General features: G+C 46.9%; 1 long non-coding RNA gene across 1 annotated transcript in view; it reads right to left on the bottom strand.

Moving 5' to 3' along the window:
- LOC119962783 overlaps positions 1-26,279 on the bottom strand; it is a 252,157-nt gene that overhangs the window by 49,166 nt on the left and 176,712 nt on the right. The window contains exon 2 of the long non-coding RNA XR_005459960.1: positions 17,012-17,101. This is a non-coding gene — a long non-coding RNA (uncharacterized LOC119962783). The remainder of the gene's footprint in view (positions 1-17,011; positions 17,102-26,279) is intronic.

The raw sequence follows: 26,279 nt of genomic DNA, 5'->3' as shown, positions 1-26,279 counted from the left end.
CCACTGTTGCTTCGCAGGCAAAGGCAGTATCCAATTTGCATAAATCAAAACAAAAAATAAAATTGTCCTCTTGACAATTAATCAAAGTTATCCTACTTGACCTATCCAAACAAGATTTAGATTCAGATCGAAGACAGGATGGTGGAATTAAAGTGGAGGTTCTGAAGTTACTGCCCCATTTTAGCTCTTTCATCATTTATCTTCAACCTTTCACTGAGCAGCTTCGGTGTCTAACTGGATATAGCAGGAGCCTCGTGAATTCATGCAAATCAAGGTCCTATGACATATGTGAATGGCATCAGGTCCTACTGAAAGAAACATCCATCAAGGGTGTATTCACCAATTCAGAAACATCTGTCAATTCAGTATAACTTAAAAAGGCAACAGCAACAGTTTTCCTTGGAGGAGTAGGGGTGTTTTATGTGAGTTGCTGGCGTGCCAGGCAACTTCCTGTCTCAGGACCAACCTGACCGCTTGACTACTGGATGACCCAATGTTTTGTCAGCGAGTTGCATGGGGGCAGGGCTGGCTGCGTACATGTTGATCAGGGCTAGCCCTTCAAAATGGAGAAGGCCTCAAGGTGCCTAGCCCACCCACTCTGCTGGCTAACCACTCAAATGTTAAGATTCAACCTTTGGTGTGCCTCACAACAACTGAAGGCAGCTTACGTTTTGCACTAATATACAATGTTTCCAGGTAGAGGCAATATTTCACTTTGCCTACAGGCTTTCAAGTCGAGACAAAGGAAATATTAGCAAACATAACAGTAATGATTTCTACTTTCGACACTCTAGTGTATAAACCTGCCTGGAAATTCATACAAAAATGCAAAATGCAGAATTTCTTATGAATGGAAACTGGATAGCTCCTAGATTTGTCAAACTGTTTGACAGATCCACAATATTTGTAACCAGGAGGCATAGACATCAGCTCAGAAGAGCAAGGGTGAACTGACAATTTGTATTTAACTATTTCACAAAGAGAGGGTGAAAGAGGCTGCGGACGGATGACCAGAGGTAAACCTTATGTTACAATTTGAGCCAGATAGATGGTAAAAGAAAGAAGCTGGGAAAAATATGAGATACAAGCTATTTATTTCCTCTCTGTACAGAAATCATGGATTCTCCGACACCCCCGCCAGGTCGGAGAATCCCCGGGGGGGGGGGGGGGGGGGGGGGGCGGCGTGAATCCAGCCCCGCCGCTCCAATGCCGGCTGCCGAATTCTCCGGCACCGGTTTTCAGGCGGGGGCGGGGATCACGCCACGCTGGTCGGGGGCTGTTGACAGCCCCCCCCCCCCCCCCCCGGAAATTCCCCAGACCCCGAAGGGCCGAGCAGCCACCATTTTCGGCCAGTCCCACCGGAGTGAAATAGACATATAGACATGGTCCATCCCAACGGGACCTGGCTTGGAAGGTGGCTAGTGGGATCCTCGGAGAGGGGGAGGGGCTCCGGCCCTGGGGGGCGGGCCCCACGGTTTCCTGGCCCGCGATCAGGGCCCACCGATCTGCGGGCGTGCCTGTGCAATGGGGGCACGCTTTCCCTCCGCACCGGTCTCTGTAAGGCTCCGCCATGGCTGGCGCAGAGAAGAAATACCCTGCGCATGCGCAGGAAACATGCCGGCAGTCCTGCGCAAGCGCTAACTCGCACCAGCCGGCGGCAGGCCTTCGGTGCCAGTTGGCGCAGCGCCAACCCCTCCAGGGTCTGCCTAGCCCCCGGACACGCAGTGGATTCTGCAACTCCTGGGCGGCCCGATACCGGAATGGTTCACGCCGCTCTTGGCGCCGGCATGGGCCGCCCAGCCAATTACGGAAGAATCCCGCCCCCAGCATCATCAGCAATATGGATTTAAGGCCTGCCTGTATTGCTCATTCCTCTGATCCCAGTGGATCTTCGAGTTACAACCTAATTCAGTGCTTGTGCATACGGACATAGAAATTGGCAGCAGGAGTAGGCCACTTGGCCCTTAGAGCCTGCTCCGTCATTCAGCAAGGTCATGGCTGATCTGATTGCAACCTCAACTCAACATTTCCGCCTACCCCTCATCACTTTCACCCTCCTGCTTATCAAGAATCTAACTCCCTCTGCTGTAAAAATATTCAAAGGCTCTGCTTCCACCACCTTTTGGAAGAGAGTTCCAAAGACTCACAACCCTCTGAGAGAAAGAAATTGTCTTCACCCCTGCCCTAAATGGATGACCATTTAGTTTTCAGCAGTGGCCCCAAGTTAAACATTCTTCCACAAGTAGAAACGTCCTCTGCACATCAACCATATCAGGATCTCTCAAGATCATACATATTTCAATCAAATTGGCCTCTTACGCTTCCAAACCTCAGCAGGTACAAGCCTAGCCTGTCCAGCCTTTCTTCGCAAGCCCACCTGCCCATCCCTGGTATTAGTCTCGTACACCTTCTCTGAATCGCTTCCCATACACTTGCATCTTCATTAAAACGGAGACCGATACCGTACAAAATGCTCCAGGTGTGTTCTCACCCGTACTCTGTACAACTGAAGCATAACCTTCTCAGTTTTGTAATCAATTCCCCTCAAAATAAACCATAACATTCTATTAGCTTTCCTAATTACTTGCTATACCTGCATACGAGTCTTTAGTGATTCATGCAGCCAGATCCCTCTACCTCTCTAAGGTCTGAAATCTCTCATCATTTAGATAATATGTTTCTTTTTTTATTTTTCCTGCCAAAATGGACAAGTTCACACTTTCCAATTTTATACTTCAGTTGCCATGACTTTGGTTGCTGCTTAAGTGGATGGAGGTAAATTGTTGTTGATCCTGAAGAAAGAATCTTAGTCATCTTTTACATTTTTTAAAATTCCTACCTTTCTCTGTGCAAGCAATTCTTTTATTGTACTTAAACAATTTGATCCTTCAAATTTTCAGAAGAACCACAGTTTAACTGAGGAATTCTTTTCCGTGAAAAGCAAGTCTTCAGCTTTGAATTCTCGAAATATTATAAATAAATATTTGCACTTTTCGGTAAATGCTTTGTTTGTTGCATTTAGATGTTTCAGAATTCTTCATGTTGTCTTTAGCTTTGATGGCACAACAAAATTATTTAATGTTCAGTGGTCAGCTGGGATCTGTCTTGTAACCAGAAACTTGAAGTCAGAAGCCATAGAATTCCCTGGTTAACTTGCACAAAATAAGTATTAAAGAATTTACATGTCAGCTTTTATGACCTCAGAATGTCCCAAAATGCTTTCCAGACAACGAGGAATTTTTTTTTGAAATGTAGTCACTGTTGCAATGTGGTAATGTATTAACCTTAGCCAGGCAACAATTTGATTCTTCAAGCAGGTTAGTTAGTAACAGAGGTATTGAGTGATTCCAGTTTGCAACCGTAATGTAATTGTGATGACAATACTTAATCAAAAATGGAAATGGATGTTGAGAAAGACAAATATAAAACTTCAAAATTGTAATGGATTGCATTGAAGTCGTTTTACCTAACAGCTGAAAGCAGTATAAAATTCAAGTGGGAGGGAGATTCCGCTATTCAGGAAATACAAGGAAACTTGTCTTCCTCTTTAATTAATCGCCTCTAAGTGAATTGCATTATCAGACATCACATAAAGCTGCAATCCTGAAATTTTGCTGCTTGGCATTCTCCTGTTTCTTTTCCATTAAAAATGAAATTCAGTTTCTTTGTTAGGTTTCTATGGTAATGTTTTGCTCAAAAAAGGATGTGACATGTAGCATTTAAATCCCAGGCAAAATGTAACATTCTTTAGCTTTCCTAAGTTGGATGGTTCAATTTTTCACTCAATGCTGTCCTTGAATATCGTAAGAAGCACATTTATTGCTTTAAATGTTCTTTAAATGTGGCTTCACAAGTTATTTGTTGGTCACCTAAGCAGATTCAATGGGATTTTTTTAGTAATTTATCTTTTAAGTGCATGGGTTTCAAATTGGAAGGAATACCTTCTGTACATCACGGTTTTTGAACCTTTGCATTCTAAATGTAATAGAAGATTGTGTGACTGGTATTACATTGCAAAATGAGCTGGACTAGGTCCAGTCCACAGGGATTGCTGGCTCCATTTAGTCTCATTCTCTATCTTCCTTTGTCTCTCTTTTCTCTGACTGTCTCTCACACTCTTTCCATATTCGCAATACGAGTGGCATCTCTGCTTCTAACCCTCACTCTTTCTGAGCAGATAGAATTGACAAGGCAGAAGTAAGAGCAAGGTTGCGCGGAAAAAATCTGCACTGGACAATCGGCAGATGTGAGTATAGATTTTAACTTGTGCTGCGGGGTGGGGTGACATTAAGCTTTCTGTACATCTGGCAGGCCAGCAATCACCATCCGGAAAGAAAGCTAACACGCTGACAGTTGACTAATATTTTAGGTCTGAACTAAGCCGACCATGCACTGTGAACACTTTGCCCAATTTAATAGACAGTGCCGCAGAAAAAAGGAAGTCTTGTGGTGCAGTGGGCAGCATTCCTGCCTGTGAACCAGAAGCTCTGTGTTTGAGTCCCCCCAGCAGGACTTGATGAGCAAGGAGCGTATGTTCACAACGTGGCCACGTAAGTTGAGTGTCAACCTGCAAAATCCTTCCAACACATGCTAATGGCAGGTGGTAAGGCGGGTGAGACTCCTGGTCAGCTCTGCTTGATGCAAAGTGCTGCACCTCAAGCTATAAGCCTCTGTCGCATTATGGCAACAAATGAAAGTATCACTTGTGTGCCACAAGGTGCAGGAGGAGAAAGAACAACTGTAAAGTGTTAACATCAGGAATATCTGATACTGATGTAACTAATAATGTAATTCTGGTGCAATCCCACATTGCAGAGGAATCGATCTGGTGGGAAGTAGTACAATGACATGTACAGCATTAAGATGTAGAGAGACCTGTGAATAAACACTTTTTAAAAAACAAATAATAGCCTTTGGTAGTGTTATTAGAGTAATAGGCAAACCCTTAAGAAACCCCATCAAGACCCTGAACCCTAGACAAAACATGGTGGCACTGGTGGTGGCAGTGAACAGAGTGTAAAGACCTAGAAACACTACAATTGAAGACATCATCCTGAAAGACCAACAAATCTTTGAGAAAAGGACAAGAAGAATAAAGATTGAAAACACACCTGAGAATGGGGTATAATGGATGCTGCAGATGCAAACTCACAAACCCAGAGTCCAGACAGCAATGAGTATATATCACAGCCTAAAAGTCAAACTAGTGAAGCAGCAACAGATCCAGAGCTTAGAGAAAGCATGGAGTCTACATTGACACTCCCAGAACCGTTCCAAAGTACTGAAGCCTCGCAACAGGTTCAACACTTGGACAAGTGGAAGAAGAGAGTCTCCAGGTGAGGAACAGCTTCAGGGTTGCATACAAAGGGCCAAAAGAATCAGTCAGTACATTATTCTCTGCAGTAGGGGCCATCACAGCCAATGCCAGGGCATCAATGAGGCTTCAAGCTCGTATTTTCTCTTTATTCTTTCATGAGATGTGGATGTCCCTACCAAGGCCAGCATTTGTTGACCATCTCAAGGGGCGCGATTCTCCGACCACCACGCCGGATGGGAGAATTGCGGAAGTGCCAGGCGATTCACGCCACGTCGCCCTGGCACCCGCACGCGATCAATTCTCCCACCCCGCCAAATCGGCGTGTCGCGTTTTGCGACAGTCCGCTCGGAGAATCGCCGCTCCAGTCGAGCGGCGATTCTCCAGCCCGGATGGCCTAATCCGACCGGTTCACGCCGGCGCCAACCACACCTGGTCGCTGCCGGCGTGAACAGCGCACGACCGCTGCATGTGGGACCTGTGGGGGGGCGGAGGAAGGAGCGTGCACCAGGGGCGTGCTCAGGAGGGGTCTGGCCTGTGATCGGTGCCCATCGATCGTCGGGCCGGCGTCTCTGAAAGATGCACTCTTTTCCCTCCACCGACCCACAAGATCAATCCTCCATGTCTTGCCGGGCGGCGGAGGGGAAGATGGCAACCGCGCATGCGCGGGTTGGCGCTGGCCAACCTGCGCATACGCGGGTGATGTCATTTAGGCACCGTCAGCCGCGTCATTCAGGCGCCGCCGCTTTGACGCAAGCGTCAAGGCCCAGCGCACGTGACTGACGCGCCGCCGCTCCTAGCCCCCTGGGCGTGGGAGAATAGGGGGCGAGGAGCGGCCTCCGACGCCGGAGTAAAACACTCCGGTTTTCACTCCGGCTTCGGCACTTTGTCTCCCTTTGGGAGAATCGCGCCCCTGATTGCCCATGAACTGAGCGCAGCTAAGAGTCAACCAGATTGCTGTGTAGGTCAGGAGTCGCATAATGGCCAGACCAGGTAAGGATGGCAGATTTCCTCTCCTAAAGGAAATTAGTGAACCAAATAAGTTTTTGCAACATTCAACGATAGTTTCATGGTCACTATTACTGAAACTAACCGTTTGCCACTGCAGAACATGCCACGCAGGGGGAGGTAAATCCCGCTCAAGAGCTTCGAGGAAGAAAGAGGTAGTAACAGGCATCCTCAATCCAGTTTTAAGTTCCAGGTGTAAAAACACTAAACGTAATTGGCCAATACTTGGAAAAATTAAGACACAAGGATATAGAAATTCTGGAACCCTTGTACATTATACAGAACCAGGAGTGATCACTATTGAGCGGAAAAGCATGTTTGCAGTTTGATGCGACCATCAATTCACGCGAAACAGCGTAGATGTAAACTGTGGCTTTAATCGACTAGAACAGTGCCTGCCTGTGACTGCTCTGCCAATGAGAGCCACCTACAGGTCAGCTGCTCTTTATACCTCCCATCAAGGGGGCGGAGCCAGGTGCGGAGCCCACAAGGGCACCAACATGATACATTCTGTGTAATATCGTGCAATGGTCCATATGTGGAGCCCACAAGGGCAACGGCGTGATACAGTGTAACACAGTGGTGAATGGTCAGTACAATAAGTTCACCACACAGTTAAGGCTGATTTGCGACTTCCAGTGGCGCTTGAGAGTGGGACGGTCGCACGGGAAGAGCTCCCGCCGGTGCCAAGGTTTGCGGCGCTTTCGGGGGTTTCCCCGACTTTCCGATCGCCCCCCCAACTATTGCCAGCCTTTGGGACCGTCACGGGCAGCTAGTGGGGCTGGTTTGAAAACCGGCGAAGAACCCCGCGCGGGTGTCGGGCAGCGGGTGCTGAGGCGTCGAGCCCAGCACGCGCCCAAAGGGCAGAGCAGCGGGGGCCGAGCCAAGCGGGGGCCGAGGCAGCAGGCCCGAAGCCAGGGCGGCATGCAGAAGAGATGTCCCACGTCGGATGGCTCCCACCTAGAGCGTGCAAAGAAGGTTGAAGTCCAGTCCCAGGGAAGACTGGAGGGATGCAAAAAAGAAGAGAATGAAGAAGCTTTAAATAAGTTTGCTGAAAGTTTCCCCCCCCCCCCCCCTTTGAAAAATTGACTGTTTTTCAAAGGAAAAAACGGATTGAAGAAGGGCAGGAGGGTGAAGGGGGGAAAAGGGGAAAGAAAAATAAAATCTCTGTTGCTAAAAAAAGATAAGGATCCGATGGAGTGTGGGTCGTATAGGCCCATATTACTTCTGAATGTGGACGCAAAAGTATTGGCGAAGGTACTGGCGGGTAGGCTGGAGGAGTGCCTCCCGAAGGTGATAGGTGAGGATCAGATGGGGTTCGTGAGAGGGAGGCAGCTTTTTTCTAACATTAGGAGGGTGTTAAACATGGTTATGGCACCGGCGGAAGGGAAGGAAACAGAGGTGGTTGTGGCATTGGACGCCGAGAAGACATTTTTCCGGGTAGAATGGGGGTACTTGATGGCAGTTCTGGAGCGGTTTGGGATTGGACCAAGATTTGTGAACTGGGTAAAGCTACTATATAAGGAGCTGAAGGCGAGTGTCCGCACAAACAACATCAGCTCAAGATACTTTTCTCGCCACCGTGGGACAAGGCAGGGATGTCCTATGTCCCCCCCCCCCCCCTGCTGTTTGCACTTGCGATTGAGCCATTGGCCATCGCATTAAGAAGTTCGGGAGTATGGAAAGGAATAGTGCGGGGGGGGGGGGGGGGGGGGGGAGGGGTGTTAGAGCATATGGTGTCCTTATATGCCGACGACTTGCTGCTGTATGTGTCGGAACCGAGTATGTCGATAGGGTGTATATTGGAGCTACAGCGAGTATTTGGATCTTTCTCGGAGTCCAAGCTGAACCTGGGCAGGTGTGCGTATTTTGTGGTGTCTTGGCCGGGGGTGGGGGCATGGGTGGGGGGACTGCCATTCCGTTGGGCAGGGACTCACTTTAGGTATCTGGGGATGCAGGTTGCCCGGGAGTGGGGGAGGCTTCGCAGGTACAATATCATTAGTTTGGTGGGGAGAGTGAAAGTCGATCTGGCAAGGTGGGATGGTCTCCCTCTGTCACTGGCGGGTCGGGTGCAGGCGGTTAAAATGAATGTGTTGCCGCAATTTCTGTTTATTTTTCAATGCCTACCGACTTTACTGCCAAAGGTTTTTTTTCAGGGAGATTGAGGGTAGGATTACCTCGCTCATAATGGGAGGGAAGGTGGCCAGAGTGAGAAAGGTGCTGCTACTGAGGGGAAGGCAGGCAGGGGGTTTGGTTTTCCCGAACCTGATGCACTACTACTGGGCGGCGAATGTGGAGAAGGTGCGGAGCTGGATCAGAGGGGTTGATTCCCAGTGGGTCAGAATGGAGGAGTTTGTGCAGGGGTCGGGACTGAAAGCACGAGCAACAGCGCCGCTCCCGATAGCTCCGGGGAAATACTCGAGAGTCCGGTAATAATAGCTTCATTGAGAATTTGGAGGCAGTTTCGTTAACACTTTGGGCTGGGGGCAGGGTCAAGGGAAATGCCGATTCAGGGGAACCACAGATTTGAGCCAGGGAGGTGGGATGGAAGTTTTCGGAAATGGGAAGAGAAGGGGATTAAGACGCTAAAAGATTTGTTTCTTCGGGGTCGGTTTGCAGGATTAAGGGAGCTGGAAGCGAAGTATTGGCTGGTGCAGAGAGAAATGTTTAGATACATGCAGGTTCGAGATTTTGCCAGGAAGGAGATACAGAGCTTCCCAGAGGAACCAGCCTCCACATTGCTGGAGGAGGTGCTGACGACAAGGGGACTGGAGAAGGGGGTAGTGTCAGAGGTGTATGGAGCTATTTTGGAAAAGGATAAGGCACCACTGGAAGGAACCAAAGCAAAGCGGGAGGAAGAGTTGGGAAAGGCTATAGAGGAGGGGGTCTGGTGTGAGATGCTCCGGAGAGCAAATGCCTCCACCGCATGTGCGAGGTCGGGGCTGATACCGCTGAAGGTGGTATACAGATCACACCTCACAAGGGCGAGGATGAGCTGATTCTTTGAAGGAGTAGAAGATGTGTGTGAACGTTGCGGGCGGGGGCCCCGCTAATCACGTTCATATGTTTTGGTCCTGTCCAAAGCTAGAGGAATACTGGAAGGAGGTTTTTAGGGTAATTTCCAAGGTGGTACACGTGAAACGGGATTCGGGTGCCCGGGAGGCCATATTCGGGGTGTCGGATCAGCCAGGGTTGGAAATGGGTGCGGAGGCAAATATCGTCGCCTTCGCCTTGTTGATCGCCTAAAGGTCGATCCTGCTGGGATGGAGAGCAGCCTCTCTACCCTGTGCCCTGGCATGGCGGGGGGGTCTGTTGGAATACTTGACCCTTGAGAAGGTTAAGTTTGAACTGAGGGGAAGGACGGAGGGGTTCTACAAGTCATGGGCACTATTCATTATGCACTTTCAAGAACTGGATAACATTGAACATTAGTTGTGGGGGAAGGGTGGGAGGGTTGGGGGGAGGGGGTCTGTGTGTATTCAGGGTGACTATGGGTAATTCCTTATTCCTTTTTGTCATTTGTTTATATAAACATGCGGGCTGATATTTGGGGGTTGGTGGGAGGATGGGATCGTTGTTATTGTTATGGGGATTGACATATTTGTTGCTGATTATTGTTTATTGTTGGTGGGTGTAAATTTGGGAGAAAATGTGAAAAAGGAGGAGAATACAAATATTAAAAAAAAGTTAAGGCTGATTTGCAAGTTTGATGAAATTTCTGATGAGCAGTCAAGTGATATATTCAGGAATGAGTTTCCATTTCCATTTTCAGGCTTAGGACAGCTGAAACAGAATATCTCTTTGCTGTAAGGGGACATACTTAGGCGATGACCAGAATTATCCAGCCCCACCTGCTGGAGGGATCTTCCGGTCCTGCCGAAGTCAATGGACATTTGACTGGCTCACTGTATTTGCCGCGACGGGGTGGAAAATCCCAGCCCAAGTGCCTCTCCACAGTGAGGAAAGTCCCTCTTTCTCTTGTTGATGAAGTCAAGAATGAGATTAAACATGCTTCAACAAGGGTAGTATGGTAGCACAAGTGGATAGCACTGTGGCTTCATGGCGCCAGGGTCCCAGGTTTGATTCCCCGCTGGATCACTGTCTGTGCGGAGTCTGCATGTTGTCCCCGTGTCTGCGTGGGTTTCCTCCCACAGTCCAAAGACATGCAAGTTAGGTGGATTGGCCATGCTAAATTGCCCTTAGTGTTCAAAAGGTTAGGAGGGGTTATTGAGTTATGGGGTTAGGGTGAAAATGAGAGCTTAAGTGGGTCGGTGCAGACTTGATGGGCCGAATGACCTCCTTCTGCACTGTATGTTCTATGTTCTAAGGGGTAGTCTCTCCAGTGGCCAAACCGACAAAGTACTGTTCTGGAAAGCTCACAATTCCAAAGCCAAGTGATTCAATCAGAATCTGTGTGGACTTGACTCAATTAAGCTAGTCAATAGAGCATGAGATTCACCTGAAGGAAGCAACGGCATGAACTCTCAGTATATTAGCAAAGTTACTCTCTTCACAAAACTGGATGTTAACAGTGGCATTTAGCAGCTGCTCTGGACAAAGAATGCAGATTGTTAACTACTTTTATCACCTCAATTTGTCATTATTGATCTAACAGGTTACCATTAGGAATTGCTTCTGCGCCTGAGGTCTTACAAAGAGCGATGCCTCAGAACCGAGAAGAAATGGAAGAAGTAATATAAATATGGATGACATTCTCATACACAGTTTATCAAGGGAAGAGTGTGACCATCAGGAGAGAGAGCAATCTTCAAAGTTCTTCAAGAAGCAGGTTTGATATTTGATGCATTATCAATTACCATAAAGACGAGAGTAGTGGAATAATCGAGGCTTTATTGAGCAAGATGTGGTGCATCCTGTAGCTGGATCCAGAATGGATGCAGCAGCGGCGAGCACACACATTTATACGGTGCCTACTGGGCGGAGCCAGCAGGCAGGGATTTACCCATGTACCTCTACTATACAGGCAGTGACGTAATACATGTAATATACTACTAGTGGTGACTACCACAATATTAAATGACAAAGGTGAAAATTCTTAGCCACATTTTGAAAACTTTTGGAATTAAGGCTGACCCGTGATGTACCATCAATTGAACGCGAGATGAGTTGCTGAACAAAAGTATGGCTTTAATATACTAGATGTTAAGCCCTGCGGTTGATTACAGTAGAAGGACGACCGCCGGGAGTACTGGGTATTTATGGTTAACTCAGCCTCTCGACCAATTGGGGAGCCGTCACATGACTGGTCTCAACCAACCGGTCGAGAGGCACATGACCGACCAGGGATAATAGTAAGCCGGTATTCTGCACCAACGGCAGGCAGCTATGCTAATCATACCATCACATTCCGCAGAAAATCAAAGTAATTAGATCCCTTGGGACGGTCAATTAATTTGGCATATTCCTACCAAACTCAGCAGAAATCAATGAACCATTACAAGAGATGTTGAGGCATGGTTAACAGTGGTTCTGGATCATGGTTTGGCAAAATGCTTTAGATCAAAAACCTCCTACTTTCACTAAGCACACAATAGACCAGAGTTGGCAACAATTGTAACAGCAGACACATCACCAAAATGCTTAGGTGCAATGGTGTTTTTTGTTTAAAAATATGGACAAAGAAGACTAATTTATTACACCTCAGGATCTCTCGTGGATACAGAGAAAGTGTATGCAACCATTGATAAAGAAACATTAGTAGCTTCATGGGCCTGTCAGAAGTTCTCTTGTTGGGGCGGCACGGTGGCACAGTGGTTAGCGTTGCTGCCTCACAGAACCAGGGATCCACGTTCAATTTCAGCCTCGGTTGACTGTGTGGAGTTTGCACATTCTCCCCGTGTCTGCATGGATTTCCTTTGGGAGCTTTGGTTTCCTCCCACAGTCCAAAGATGATGGATTGGCCATGATAAATTGCCCCCTAATGTCCAGGGATGTACAGGTAAATTACGGGATTAGGGTGGAGTGGATAGATGCAGACTCAATGGGCTGAATGGCCTCCTTTTGCACTGTAGGGATTCTATGAGGTTCTACTCCAGCTGGTTTGAAGTGACTAAACTGCAGAAAACCATGGCAAATGCATTCATTACATTTCTAAGAAGAATCTTCATAACATAGCATTCTGGACAATCAACCTCAGTTTGTTAATGAGCTCTTCTGCAATTCTGTGCAGGGATATAGTTCCTGCATGTAACCAGTTCATCTAGATATCCTCATATCAACGGAGAAACAGAAAAAGTAGTTCAAACAATCAAGGACTTGATGAAAAAGAGGAAAGCTTTGCCCTTCTTAACTGCAGAACACCACTAAAAAACAGGTCCTCATTAATACAACTATTGATGGGAATATGGCTGTGAACACTACTTGCAGCTGTACAAAAATCTCTACAACCTAACGTTACCTCAGATAACCATGAGACAGTTAGGAAGCAGCGACAAAGAGACAGTTAAGCTAACAGCTTCAACTAAAGAACAGAGCACAAGATGTGAAAATGGTACAGACCAGAGAGAGAGAGAGTGCAAAACCGATATCTTACAGAATTGAGACGACCAGGGAAATATCAGAAGGAATCACACTGAAGAGCCTTGATATTATCAGGAAGGAAACCAATGGAACTTTGAACATACTATTTAGATCCAGATGGAGGTGTTGGAGGCGATTTTCAGCCCGTATTTGCCGTCAGAGGGAGCGGCGGCGTGGGCAGAAACCCCAGAGAGAATTGGGAAATGGGATTCTCTCTGTAGACGTCACGAAGTTCACGTACAAAAAAGGGCAAAAATCTCATTCCAATAGATTGGAATACGTTTGAATCTGATTAGTCAATTCCCCCACCAGATGCCCCCTCCCCACCTCACTAAATATTCAAACCTCGCTGATGTGACGTCGCGTCGGTGAGGTTTACAATAGCTTTTTAAAAAACAGGATTCCGTCAAGGGGATCTGTCCAGGGGCGCAAAGGTAAGTATAGACCCCAGGTGGAGAGGGTAGGCACAGTGACAACCTGACAGTGCCAACTGTGATGATATGCATAAAGCAATTCAGTTTATAATATTATGCATAACCTTCAACCACTAGGTGGCAGCGTAATCCCACCACATGACCCTGAGTCTAGGGAGTTGGGAGTATGTCGTGTTGGAGGACAGACATATTTTGCAGTACCTCTATAATAGTTAATCAGTGTTAGTAGTTAATTATTATATTTATCTTAGTTTCCTTTGTCACGCAGTTGTTTCATAATAAATTATTCAAACTAGATGTTCTGTAGTTAGACCATAAGACCATAAGGCATAGGAGCAGAATTAGGCCATTCAGCCCATCGAGTCTGCTCCTCCATTCAATCTTGGCTGATATTTTCTCATCCCCAGTCTCCTGCCTTCTTCCCATAACACCTAATCATTCACTTTGGTCAGTCTACAGAACATGACACCAACCTGTGCCAGGGCAGTAACAGGGGGCAGTTCTGGGGCAGGCAATCATGGGAGTCCTATGTGTGGTGGGGGTTTCCATTTATGTCTGATGTGGAGAGGGCGGGCAGTGAGGTGGGAACTTGCAGACATGGAGGAGAGTGGACACTGAGGATGATGGGCTGCCGGCGATTCTTCCATAGTGATGGGGTGGGGGTGTATCCCCCGATGATTGTGTCGTGGGGGGAGCCTGATTGTCGAAGGGAGGTAGGAGAGAATCGAATGATTGTGGGGAGGAGGAGGGGGTGGTGGAAGCCATTGATACCTCCCTGGTGGTGGTGGGGGAAGAGTAAAAATTCAGTGATGATCAGGGTGCCCTTGAAAGACGGTGCCCAATCTCTGTGGAGCAAGCTGCCAGCTCCATCAGGTCCTGCCTCGCCAGAGTATCAGTGTAAGCCACCTCCACTCACATTTGCCTGTCAGATAAGCTAAAGATTTGGAGAGAAAACTGGTCCATGCAACTGGAGATCTACAAGTTGATTTTCAGCCTGAGCCTGACACTTTGAAAAAATATGGTAAGATTCCAACCAAGGAACCAAAAACATGCAGAAATTCTACAAATTACGAGTGAGTGTAGTTGATCCTCAACATTGAAGTAAAATCAGGACCAGATCAGGGATATTACACAAGGCTTTACAGAGACTAACCCTGTGAAGTTTGAGACTTGGGGGGGGGGGGGGGGGGGGGGGGGGGGGGGAGAATTAGGAAGATGTGTATAATTGGAATAAAGACTTGAAGGAGAGATGGAGAGGAAAGGGTTAATATCATGAGTACTTGATTCTTATATAACTATTGCGATAACTATGATGCAGTTAGGAGGCTGAGATCTGGTAAGAAGCAACAGTCCAATCTCGTATAGAGTACTAAGATGTACATAGTTCTGTGAATAAACAAGAAAGCCTTTTACAAATAACAGTCTTATTTGGCATTCTTCGGGTAAGGGGCAAACCTGAAAGAAACCACATCTAGATCTGAATTCACGATGAAACAAGTACAGCTGAAGAGGCTACAAAATACTAAGTTCAAAATTAGGTTCAAGAGAAGGAGTGTTCCATAAACTCCTCCAAAATAATATGAATCAATATAGTTCTGGGATTCTCTCCAATTATACAGGGCCTTAGTGAGGCCACACTTGGAATATTGTGTGCAGTTTTGGGCTCCTTCTCTGAGAAAGGATGGGCAAGATTCTCTGACACCGGTGGCTGGGTTGGAGAATCACAGGTGGGGGGGTGAGCGCTATTCACGTGATGCCGGTCCGCCGATTCTCCGGTGACCGGAAAATCAGCACCATTGGCGCTGGCGCAGCGCCAGTCGGGGGGCTGCTCTACGTGGGCCCCACCCCACCGAGTCTCCACGCGGATGGGCCACGTGGCTGCCGAGATAGTCCGAGTCCCGCTGGTGCCATTCACATGTGGTCCGACCCGCCGAAACCTCGGCGTCCATCCTGTGGGAGGGGGGGGCCTGGTGGGGGGGAGGGGTTCCGACCCCGGCAGGGGCCTCCACCGTGGCCTGGCCCGTGATCAGGGCCTACCGATCAGTGGGCAGGCTTCTCCTGGCCTCTTTTACTCCGCGCCGGGCCCCTGTAGCTCTACGCCATGTTGCATCGGGGCAGGCGTGGAGAAGGCAACTGGCACGCATGCGTCTGTTCGCACCGGTCGCAGCGCGCATGCGCAGACCCGGGGTGCCTGTTTGACGCCTGTATCGGCAGCTGGAGCTGTATGAGTCGCTCCAGTGCCATGCTGGCCCCCTGTAGACGTTTACGACAGCGTAAATACTTAGCCTCAGGATCAGAGAATCCTGCCTGATATTCTTGCTCTCGAGGGAGTGCAGCAAAAGTTAACAGACTGTAATATGAGGAGAGATTGACTAAGTTGGGATTGTTCTCACTGGAGTTCAGAAGAATGAGGGGGGATCTCATAGAGACTTATAAAATTTTAACGGGACTAGACAGGGTAGATGCCGGGAAGATGTTACCAATGATAGGTGTGTCCAGAACCAGGGGTCACAGCCTGAGGATTCAGGATAAACTATTTCGGACAGATATGAGACATTTCTCCACACAAAGTGTGGTGAGCCTGTGGAATTCATTACCATAGGAAGTAGTTGATGCTAAAACATTGAATATATTCAAGAGAAGGCTAGAGATAGCACTTGGGGAGAATGGGATCAAACACTATGGGGAGAAAGCAGGATTAGGCTGTTGAGTTGGATGACCAGCCATGATTCTGATGAATGGCGGAGCAGGCTCGAAGGGACAAAAGGCCTCCTCCTGCTCCTATCTTCTATGTATCTATGTATGTATGATTGCAAATGATACCTGCCCTGCACCCCACCCCAAGATGTACCTCAATGCAAATGTGTAGCTTCCAGGCTTGCTAGTGTGTCAATCCAATTCTGCAACACCCACCTAATCGCCCACGATACGGGACGCTGTCCCAATTTAGGTAGATCATACCAAATATGTGTGGCGAGACTCAAAATGGCTGCAGCCTCTTTTCCCTCAACACCAGTTTCCTTTTTTTCTATTCATTTTTGCTTGCTTTGCTTTCCTAGACAGTGATAGCTACCAACAGGTTGGAGGCACGGGCTTGAAGAAGATGCTAGGGTTGACTATTAAGGAGCAAAATTAACATTTGCAGAGATGGATTAGGTCTGATTCTATCCCCCACCCAAGTGTTGGTTCAGCTTCCTAAGGCTATTTATTCAGTTCTATAACTCTTCCAAACTAGAATTTTGCAATTGAGTCAGCAGCACTCACTGTTTAAACAAAACAAATTTTAAGCTTGAGAGAAATAGACTATGCAAAAAATTGCTGTTAACTGACTTTAACCGCTGTACTATTTGAGCTGAAGAGGGAATTGGGCTTTTTAGTCTTGGAAGCAGCTTACACATGAGCAGCAAGCTTTGTCCCTTCAGATGTAGAAAAGGAACTATGGTGCTATGTAACAGAAACATGTTTGAACTTTACTTTGATGCTCCCACCCTGATTAAGGCGTAAAAGTTCATCTCTACGGTGGTACAAAATGGACAATAAAACTTCAGCAGGTTGTTTAACAGCCTCCCGGCATTCAGCTTGATTGATTTGAATAGAACTAAAAAGTATGCAGGCTGTATAACAGGCCTGTTGTACACAATCACCCAAGAGGACTTTTTGCTTCATGGCTTTTTACTTGCAATAACAAGTTTTTTTAAATTGTGTTATAACTTACTTCCGATCAAGATTTCTGCAAGTCAGTAGAGAATTGCCGAATCAGGGAGATTATTGGCAGCACTGCCTGATACTCGCCCACGTAGGTTGCCTGTGAAATTGGAAACAGAAGGAAAAAATAAACTCTGGAAGATCAACACTGAAGGTTACAAAGAATGAAGAAAAGAAAAGATTGGGAAATTGAAGAGCAGCGTAACATGGAAAGGAGGATTTTGTGGCAGAATTTAACAAGGAGAAAGACGAAGAGATTTTGAAAGAAAGTTCTGGAAAATGAAAAAGACAGCTTGAGACACTGAAGCCCAGAGGTCAACAAAGAGGCAAGGAGCATTGGTAATTTAATAAAGGTGAGGGGAGTCCGACAAGTTTAAAAAAAGGAAGACATTTATTTATAAGCACAACTATTTACATGAGTCTCAGTTATACCTCATCAGGTCCTCTCTCTGTCGGTCGTTTATGGGTTATCAGCCCTGTAGTTAGCAGGGGAGCTCATACTCCTTGACCCACACGGGGAAAACAATTGACCCCGCCTCATGTGTCCCATGTAGGTTATTACAAGTAGTGTTAAAATTTAGCAGAGTTCAATTTTAGAGGGCAAAGGAGACAGTACAACATGAATAAGAGAGAGAGAATAAATAGGAAGGGATAATTAAGTAGCAAACACATAATGTTATATTACATTTTCTGGAGAATAAGTATATTTGTGATTAAATTGACCATAATGGATGATCCCCAATACAAAACTGACAATGAACATATGAAATAGAGATAACAGGTAAGTAAAGTCCATTATATCTATAAAGCAGAAAGGACTTCTGCTATTTATATGGAATGTGGCATCTTTGCACAGGGAAAGAGTACTTGTTTTGATGACTTTGAATAATCATTAGAAAATGATGCAAGTACGTTTTAGTGCCAGAATGAAAACATTAATGTTTTAAAAAATCAATAGGTCTGTCTGCTTTAAGACCAAGCACCAGACAAATGAGGATTACATAATAGCTTAAATGTGCTGACACAACTTGTGCAGAACTCTTCAGTCCTTCAACCTGTATTCCAAAATGGGTAATAAATATGTCTAAACAATATCAAGTTATTCTTGAAGATTTTATGCACAATATGTTCATATGTTCACATAATCATCAAATCAAGTCAAAGAATACATCTTTTGTTCTTGGAGGTATTTGTGAGAACTGCTTAACAGAGTTGCTAACGAGGCTGATTAAAATGGAAAGTTCTACTTTTGCCAATGTTGAACATTAAGATTTCAGATGCTTACACTTATGCTTTTGGGCTGGAGTAGCATTGATCAGTTACGAAATTAGATTATATGAAAATGAATATACCTATAACTCACTGCAGTAAATTCTGCTTTTTGAACGTTGCTGTCAAAGTTGACATATTATGGTTTCTGCTAATCCTATTTGATTTACATACTACTAGAGCATATAATTTGATATATATATATATATATATTATATATTCCATAAATAACTGCATGGCAAGTAGTTGGCTGCAATTAATAACATTTTTGCTAGATTGCAAATAATGCAAAGACCTTTAACTTAAGAACTTTAACTGCTATACTTTAAAAAAGTGTGAATGTTGCATTCCCTTTGAAGAAAGAGAACTGAAGAATTAATTTATTAGATCAATGGGAGACAATGGACTGATCATGCGTTCTTCGATGATGTTGGAAGTGCTGAGCTTTGGTCATTAGTACCCCTCTTTCTTACAGTATCCAGAATCCAAACTTATAATTTCATTACAACTTTAAAATCTCCGGAGTCTCTGGATACCAAGTAGATTGATCAGCTAGCAATGTTACTGAAGATCATTTGAACACCAGACCCTCTATCATATTGCAGTGCTTAAATTCAATTCGGCCATCAGGGACCCAGGGGAGACAATTTTCGTATTTGTAGCAAGACTTCATTAAATAGTTGGGCATTGTGAATTTGGCTCTTCATTAAGTGAAATGCAATGCAATCATTTGGCTTGCGGCATTAACAATCTCAATATCCAAAGGAAACAATTAGTAGAAATAAACATTTTTCAAGTCAAAGCAATAGAGATAGCTAAAGCCACCAAATGTGTTGAACAGAGCGCTTCTGAGCTACAGTGCATGTAGGAGGGCGAGGTGAATCAACTCTGGAGGGGAAAAGCTGCTAGGCAAAGACCCTGAGTGACAGGCACAGAGAAAACTGAACAAAGATCCCAGGAGCAGGATCGTGGACAGAAGCAAAAGAAAAAAAATGGGATGTCAGCCCAGGAATTTCGATGAATGTTACAGATGTGGGGGAGATCACCCTCGGAATAATTGCCATGCAAAGGTTTTGTTTACTTCAATTGTAACAGGAAGGGCCACATTCAAGTATGGTGCCGAGCCAGAGAGGGCGCACCCAGTTTAAAAAAAAACCCTTGATGGGATTCTCCGGTTACAGACAGGGGCTGCACCGTTTTGCAATTCTCTGCCTCTTTGAAAACGGCGTACACGCAGAGTACACCGCACGCTGTCGGGATGGCCTCAGGACGTCACCTGAGGCCCTCCCGCAATGCTCCACCCCCGATGGGCCGAGTTCCCGATGGTGTGGAACACTTGTCCTTTTTATTTTCGTGAACCCGGCGTGGTGACTGCGGACTGAGTCCAGCGCCCCCACAGTCGGAGGTGGGGGGGGGGGGGGAGCCGTTCAGCGGACAGAAGGGGCTTTGGTGGGGGCACTGCTGGGGGGTGGTCCAGGGGTGCAGGGGGGCCGATTTTAGCAGGCAGAGTCCATGTATAGCTGGCGCCATGTTGCACGGCCATATTATCTGGCCGTATCCACAGGGAAAACCGGGGCTTTACGCTGCGTGCCGGCTAGTCCCCCACCAGATGGAGGATCGGTGCAGCTTTTGCGCCATTTTTCGGGCGTAATACACCACTGTTCCCACGCCGGCACCAGCTCTTCATTTTCAGGGCGGTATGTGGTGCAGTGGTTAGCACTGGGACTGCAGCGCTGAGGACCCTGGTTCGAATCCCGGCCCTGGGTCACTGGGTCACTGAGTTTGCACATTCACCCCGTGTTTGCGTGGGTTTCACCCCCACAATCCAAAAATGTGCGGGTTAGGTGGATTGGCCACACTAAATTGCCCCTTAATGGAAAAAAGATAATAATTGGGTACTCTAAATTTATTGAAAAAAAGATAGCCCAGGTCATTGTCTGAGCCCAGGTTTGAAAGTTTAACACAAGTAACCTTTTATTATGTACAGTATTATGATTAAATAGCTATCTAATACCACTTTCCTAACCACCCTTTCTATCTACCCCCACTCCCTACTCAAACACACAAATGACACAGAGGGGAAAGGGAGGTTGAGAGGAAAAATGAGAATATTAATCATATAAAAGGATAAAGGACCTTTGATGCACTGGGATGATTTCCAGTTTATGTCTTTCTGAAGTTCGTGCTTTTATTTTGGTACTTCTTCCTTCTAGGTTTGAGATGATTTTCTCTGGCAAGCTTGTCTCTTTCTCTGTTTACAGCAAAGATATGCCAAGCACAAGTTCTCTCAGAAAAACTCATGCAGGAAACAATCACTGATGGTTGTCAGGCAGAACACACTCCCTGGCCAACTCACTGGCTGCTAGTTCGCCTATCAAACCAAATTCCTCCAAAAACGGTTCCTAAGATTCACTCCGCGCCAAAGAGTCTGGCCTCTCCTCTCCAAACATAGAACCTGGGAACACAATACCTTGACAAGCAGGCTGCTTCGGCTTGAGCCTTCTGCTTAAAAGCACATTCCGATTATAGATCCACAGACCAAAATTAATTAAATAAAATAGAGAGGAACAAAGGAAATAACAGGAAGGACTCTTCCAGGGAGATAACAGTTGCCCTTTATGCGAGAGCCCACCTGAATATAAATTTGGACCAGGACCAGGAGAGTCAGGACTCAAAGGCCATGGTTTGCCCGCTAAGCAGGCATATCCAGGTGCAGGGTGTGATACACTGTGCCCACATGGCCCTGCGGTCTCCATGGAATCATGCAATACCATTCATGAACCACAAGAGATTCCACTCTCTAAATGTCCAACTTGTTTGTGCCTGTTTCCCGGGGAGCATCCATGACAGTAACATCTTGGGGGCTCGCAGATCCCAGGCGTTTTTGAAGGAGAGCAGAAGATGGAGGAATGGTTCCTCAGGGACAAGGGGCACCCAATAAGGAAGTGGCTGATGACTCCGGTGCGATGACCAGAAACACCTCCAGAGACCCACTACAACGAGGCTGGTCAAGCAAATTGGACTGCTCAAGATGCAATTCTGGCGCCTGGACCGGTTGGGGGTGTGCCTTCCGATACAGCCCCCAGACGGTGTCCCGCATCATAGTGGTGCGCTGTGCTCTGCACAGTCTGCTGCTTTCCACGCCCTTTTTCTGAGATCATCTTGATGTGTGTTCCCTGAGAGGGCCTGGAACTTGAAGGCCCGCACCTACTTTTGGGCTGCACGGGTGTTGCAGTGCTACCCTCCACAGTGTGCTTGGCTGGAGGTGTGTTGTTCAGAGGGACGGGGTCTCTCAGATGGGCTGGTCACCCCAGGATCCCCTGGACGGAGGGTCTTTGGCTGAGCTCCTGTTGATCCCCTTCCCTTTGGGTGCCCGCGTTCCCCTGTGCTTCGCCATGGGATAGAGGGGCAGCTGGAGTTAGATCCAGAAGCCTCTGGCGCTTGCACCTGTTGATTCCTACCAATGCCTGCACTATGCAGTTGAAGCCCTGCATCATGGAACTCATGCCCTAAGGGAGGCACGCCAAGTCATCTCGGGATGATGGGACCCAGGGGCAAGTTATTAGCCAGGAGCTCAACAGAGTCCTGAATTCCATTGAGTGCAGGATCCTTGGGACGTTTCTTCTTCCACTCTTTGTAGATCTTCAGATGTGAGGTGCTCACCAGTGAGTGACCCAGCAGCCTGCTAACTACTTAATCCCACCGAGGTGTCAGTATTTGCACTGGTGGAGGATGCGGGTGACAGGGGTGGCATCTCTTCGATGGTTCTGCCCAAATATTCCCCCTCTGAAGCCAAAATGAAAATGCTGGAAAATCCCAGCACGTCCAGCAGCATTTGTAGGGAGAGAAAAGAGCTAGCGTTTTGAGTCCAGGTGACCCTTTGTCAAAGCCTTGGATACAACGGGATATTGCCAGATTGGAGATCTGGGCACAGAAATGGCAGATGGAGTTTCATCCAGACAAATGCGAGGTGATGCATTTTGGAGGATCAAATCTAGGTATGAATTATACAGTAAATGACAGAACCCTTAGGAACATTGACATACAGTGGAATCTGGGCGTGCAGGTCAACAGTTGTCTAAAAGTGGCAACACAGGTGGCCAAGGTAATTAAGAAGGCATATGGCATGCTTGCCTTCGTCAGCCAGGGCATGGAGTCCAGGAGTTGGGAAATCATTTTGCAGCTATATAAAACCTTGATTTGGCTGCAGTACTGGTCACCACAAGATCAGAAGGTCGTGGGAACTTTGGAGAGAGTGCAAAATAGGTTCACCAGGATGTTGCCTGGTCTCGAGGGTGTGGCCATGATGAAAGTTTGAATAAACTAGGATTGTTTTCCCTGGAAAGTTGAAGGCTGAGGGGAGACCTGATAGATGTCTACAAAGTTATGAGAGGCATAGACAGGGTAGATAGTCAGAGGCTTTTTCCAAGGGTGAAAGTGTCAATTACAAGGGGGCACAGGTTCAAGTTGAAAGAGGAAAAGTTCAAGGGAGATGTGCGGGGAAGCTTTTCACAGAGAGTGGTAGGTGCCTAGAACGCACTGCCAGAGGATGTGTGGAAGGAGGCACATTGGCAACACTTAACAGGCATCTGGATGCGTACATAAATAGGGAGGAAATAGAGGGATATGGACCGAGTAAGGGAAGAAGGTTTTACTTAGGGCATCATGATCAGCACAGGCTTGGAGTGCTGAAGGGCCATTCCTGTGCTGTACTTTATTTTGCCCTCTTTATTCTCACGTGAGGCTTGAGGACTGACTTGTACCCCTAGGGTTCTCGCATTAGCTCACTGGCCTCACTTCGCCAGCCGCACACGTGTGGTCTTGCTCCTTCCAGGCCAGCTCAAGGGCTATTTCCTGATATGGGGTGCAGTGGTGGAACTCCCCCAAGACTCCGGGTGGCTGTACCTTTCCCGTTTGTTGTGCTCAATTTAGTTTTGCAGGGATACAGAAGTGGAGAGTGTAGGTGGGAGTGCTGCCAGTTTAGATGGTTGAGGAGTGGGACTGGAGTGGGAACGGGGGTGTAAGGAGCAATGTGGAGATTTGGGGGCACCATGGGCATTGGTGGGGGCGTGAAGACGGCCTTGTGACAGATAGGCAACCTGCGAGGTGGCTGGTTGAGAAGGCGTGAAGGGTGGGCAAGGGAGTGCAGCGAGACACTGGAGGTGGAAGACTTACCCTGGCCAAGCAAAGAAGGTTTTGGTTTTTTGCACTGCTGCCCCGTCCACTTCTGGAGGACACTGGTACTCACTAAATCAGCCACAGCCTCAGGCGGGGGTGGTCACCTTGCTGGAGGAATGCCTTCTGCAGTGCTCATATGGGAGGTCCCACCTCTGCTGGTCTCCATCCAGTAGTCAGGTGAAGCCTCCCTCTGGGAATCTTGGAGCAGGTTTCCTGGTTGCCATCCCCTCAGTTGGATCTGGAGCAGGTGCTGGGGAATGATGGGGAGGTGTTTAAATGGAGCTCTCCAGTGATGAACTTTTCCCAGGGTGAGTGAATCAGCGTGACAGCGCCAAGAGCGGCGTGTGATTCTCGTGAAGAGAACAAACTTTGCTACAGAGGGTCAAAGTTCCGTGAGATTTACTGCTGATGCCGCCAGCAGGATTCGGACCATTTTTGTCACCGGAACTGACCCGTTCCCATTTTTTGGTAAAATTCCGATATGGCAAAAGAAAAGCTATTAACTAACAGGTGGGATTTACCCACCAGTCCGCCGCATTTTCTTTGGCAGCGGAAGCAGCCCACCAATGGGATCTACCCCTCGTGCTGTTGAAACGGGATTTCTTGTTGACAGCACCCCTCGTCGCCGGCAAACTCGTGTACTGTTGTGTGTCCGGAATTTCCCGCTGGTGGAAACAGCCAGTAAAACCCGATCAACATCTCAATTGTTTATCTCTGCATTATTGGACCTCAAGTCTAAAGAAGGAAGTTATGAAAAAGTCTGCATTGCATGAGGACAATGGCGAATGTCTGTATGTCATGGCTAAATATCACGACCCGTCCACTGAGATGGTAAGGCCGTTAATGAAAAGAGGGACAAGGCCCTATGAGGGAGAAAGTGAATTTTTTTAAACTTTGGCCTTTAAGTGAAGTTCAAGAAAAACATTTCCGTTTACATGATTCACATGCCTTATTCACACATTAGCGCCTATTACCATTGCTCGCCTGCTGCAGAGCCTTCTTCAAATCGTCCTCAGAAGAGGAGCAGGAGGTGGTGTGTTCAAGAAGGTCGCCATTCTCCAAAACTACTCACCCCGAGTACACAGGTTGTGCAAGGCACAGCATACTTCCACTCTATCTGAAAATCTTGGCGGAGAACATGCAGGGTTACCTTTGATCTATTCAAGCATCTTTTCCTCATTTTTCAAAAGACCTATGGCCTGTTAAAGGGTTACTCTTATAATGACACAACAGTGGTTTCAGGTGTCCTCTTCTCCTGTGATGGGGATCTGTACAGATGTTCAGAGCCACGTCCTCAGTGCCTGGCCCTTGTCACTGTTGTCAGGCGGTCTAAAGAGCTGAGAAAGCCAGACTGCCTCAGGATAAACAAGTCAAGACAACTTCCCAGAATCTTGCACACATCATTTTGCAGTGGCTGCATTCCAGTTCCACATTCAGTGGATAGAAGCCTTCCCTGTTTACAAAGCTCCTGGCTGCACTGCAAGAGCCTTGATGACCACCAGCATGCAGCTGACTACCTCCCAGAGCTGGGGGAAGCTTGTCATTTCCCCCAATCCACTAGGCTTCTCGGTCCGACTGACCTGTGCAAAACCACATATATTGAACCTGCCCTGTCTTACACGGCATTGGTGACCAGATTAATGTGGTGAGGAGTTGCAGAGGATCCCTTGAATGACCAGAGACCTATGAAAGCTGATATTTATCCGCAGGGGCAATGGTTGACCTCAAATCCTCTTCCAACATTGTGCACAGCTCTGACAACCCGTTTGGGCAACCACAGTCTTCTTTGACACTGATGGTCTGACATCTCGATGAAGCAGAGCCTTTGTTAGTAAACTCTTTTGACTGGGTTATGGTTCTTTGTGATGATAAACCTGCATTAGTGGCGCGCTGTACTTCCTTACCCATGTCCATATTCACCCTCATATGTCTGCCGCTCCTCTGGGTTTCAAGCCCGAACCCTGTGCCTGCACCTATCTCTCCCAGCCATTACCTTCCTCACTGGGAGTGACAAACTCTGGGTGCATGACACACATTGCTAATTGAAGTGCTCATGTCTCAAAGCCTCTCAATCCCCTAACTCTGCATGTATGTGTTGAATCTCAAAGAGACCCTTCCAGTAATTACTTTCTGATGAGGTGAGACTGACTGCCTCAGGGCAACATTTGACTGAGTGAGGCATCACGAGGCCCTGGCAAAATTGAACACAGTGAGAATAGTTTCTCCCTATTTATTCTGTCCAGATCCCCTCTTTTTGAACATCTACAATCAGTCTTCTCTTCTCCAAGGAGAAACGTTCCCAGCTTGTCCAATCCATCTATGTATTTAAAGTTTTCATCCCTCGCACCAATCTTGTCTGCACTCTCGTTAATGCCTTCATGTCTTTCCTAATGTAATGACAATATCAATTGCTAATTGTCTTTAAAGGGTGAGTTGAAAAAACAATTAATAAAACAATTAGGGTATTGGGCTGTATAAAGAGAAGCATAGAGTACAAAAGCAAGGAATTTATGATGAACCTTTCTAAAACATAAGTTTGTTTCAAGTGGGGAATTGTGTCTGGTTCTGGGTACCAGACTTTAGAAAGGATACAAAGTCATTAGAGTGGGTGCTGAAGAAATATATGAGAATGCTTCCAAAGATAAGGGGCTTTAGTTATCCTTCATCCAACATCATTAAAACAGATAATCTAGTCCTTATCACAATGTTGCTTGTGGGACCTTGTCATTTGAAATTTGACTGCCCAGAGGAGAGTTAGTTGCAGTTAGTTCAGTAACTAGTTTGATCTAGGTTCTCCAGCCAGCAGTGCTGACTCATCTCTAGACTGTTAG

The sequence above is a fragment of the Scyliorhinus canicula genome, chromosome 3, assembly GCF_902713615.1.
Source record: "Scyliorhinus canicula chromosome 3, sScyCan1.1, whole genome shotgun sequence".
In the NCBI taxonomy this organism is placed as follows: Eukaryota; Metazoa; Chordata; class Chondrichthyes; order Carcharhiniformes; family Scyliorhinidae; genus Scyliorhinus; species Scyliorhinus canicula.
The sequence above is the reverse complement of the archived record's forward strand: the minus strand, read 5'-3'. Positions and strand labels throughout refer to the sequence as shown.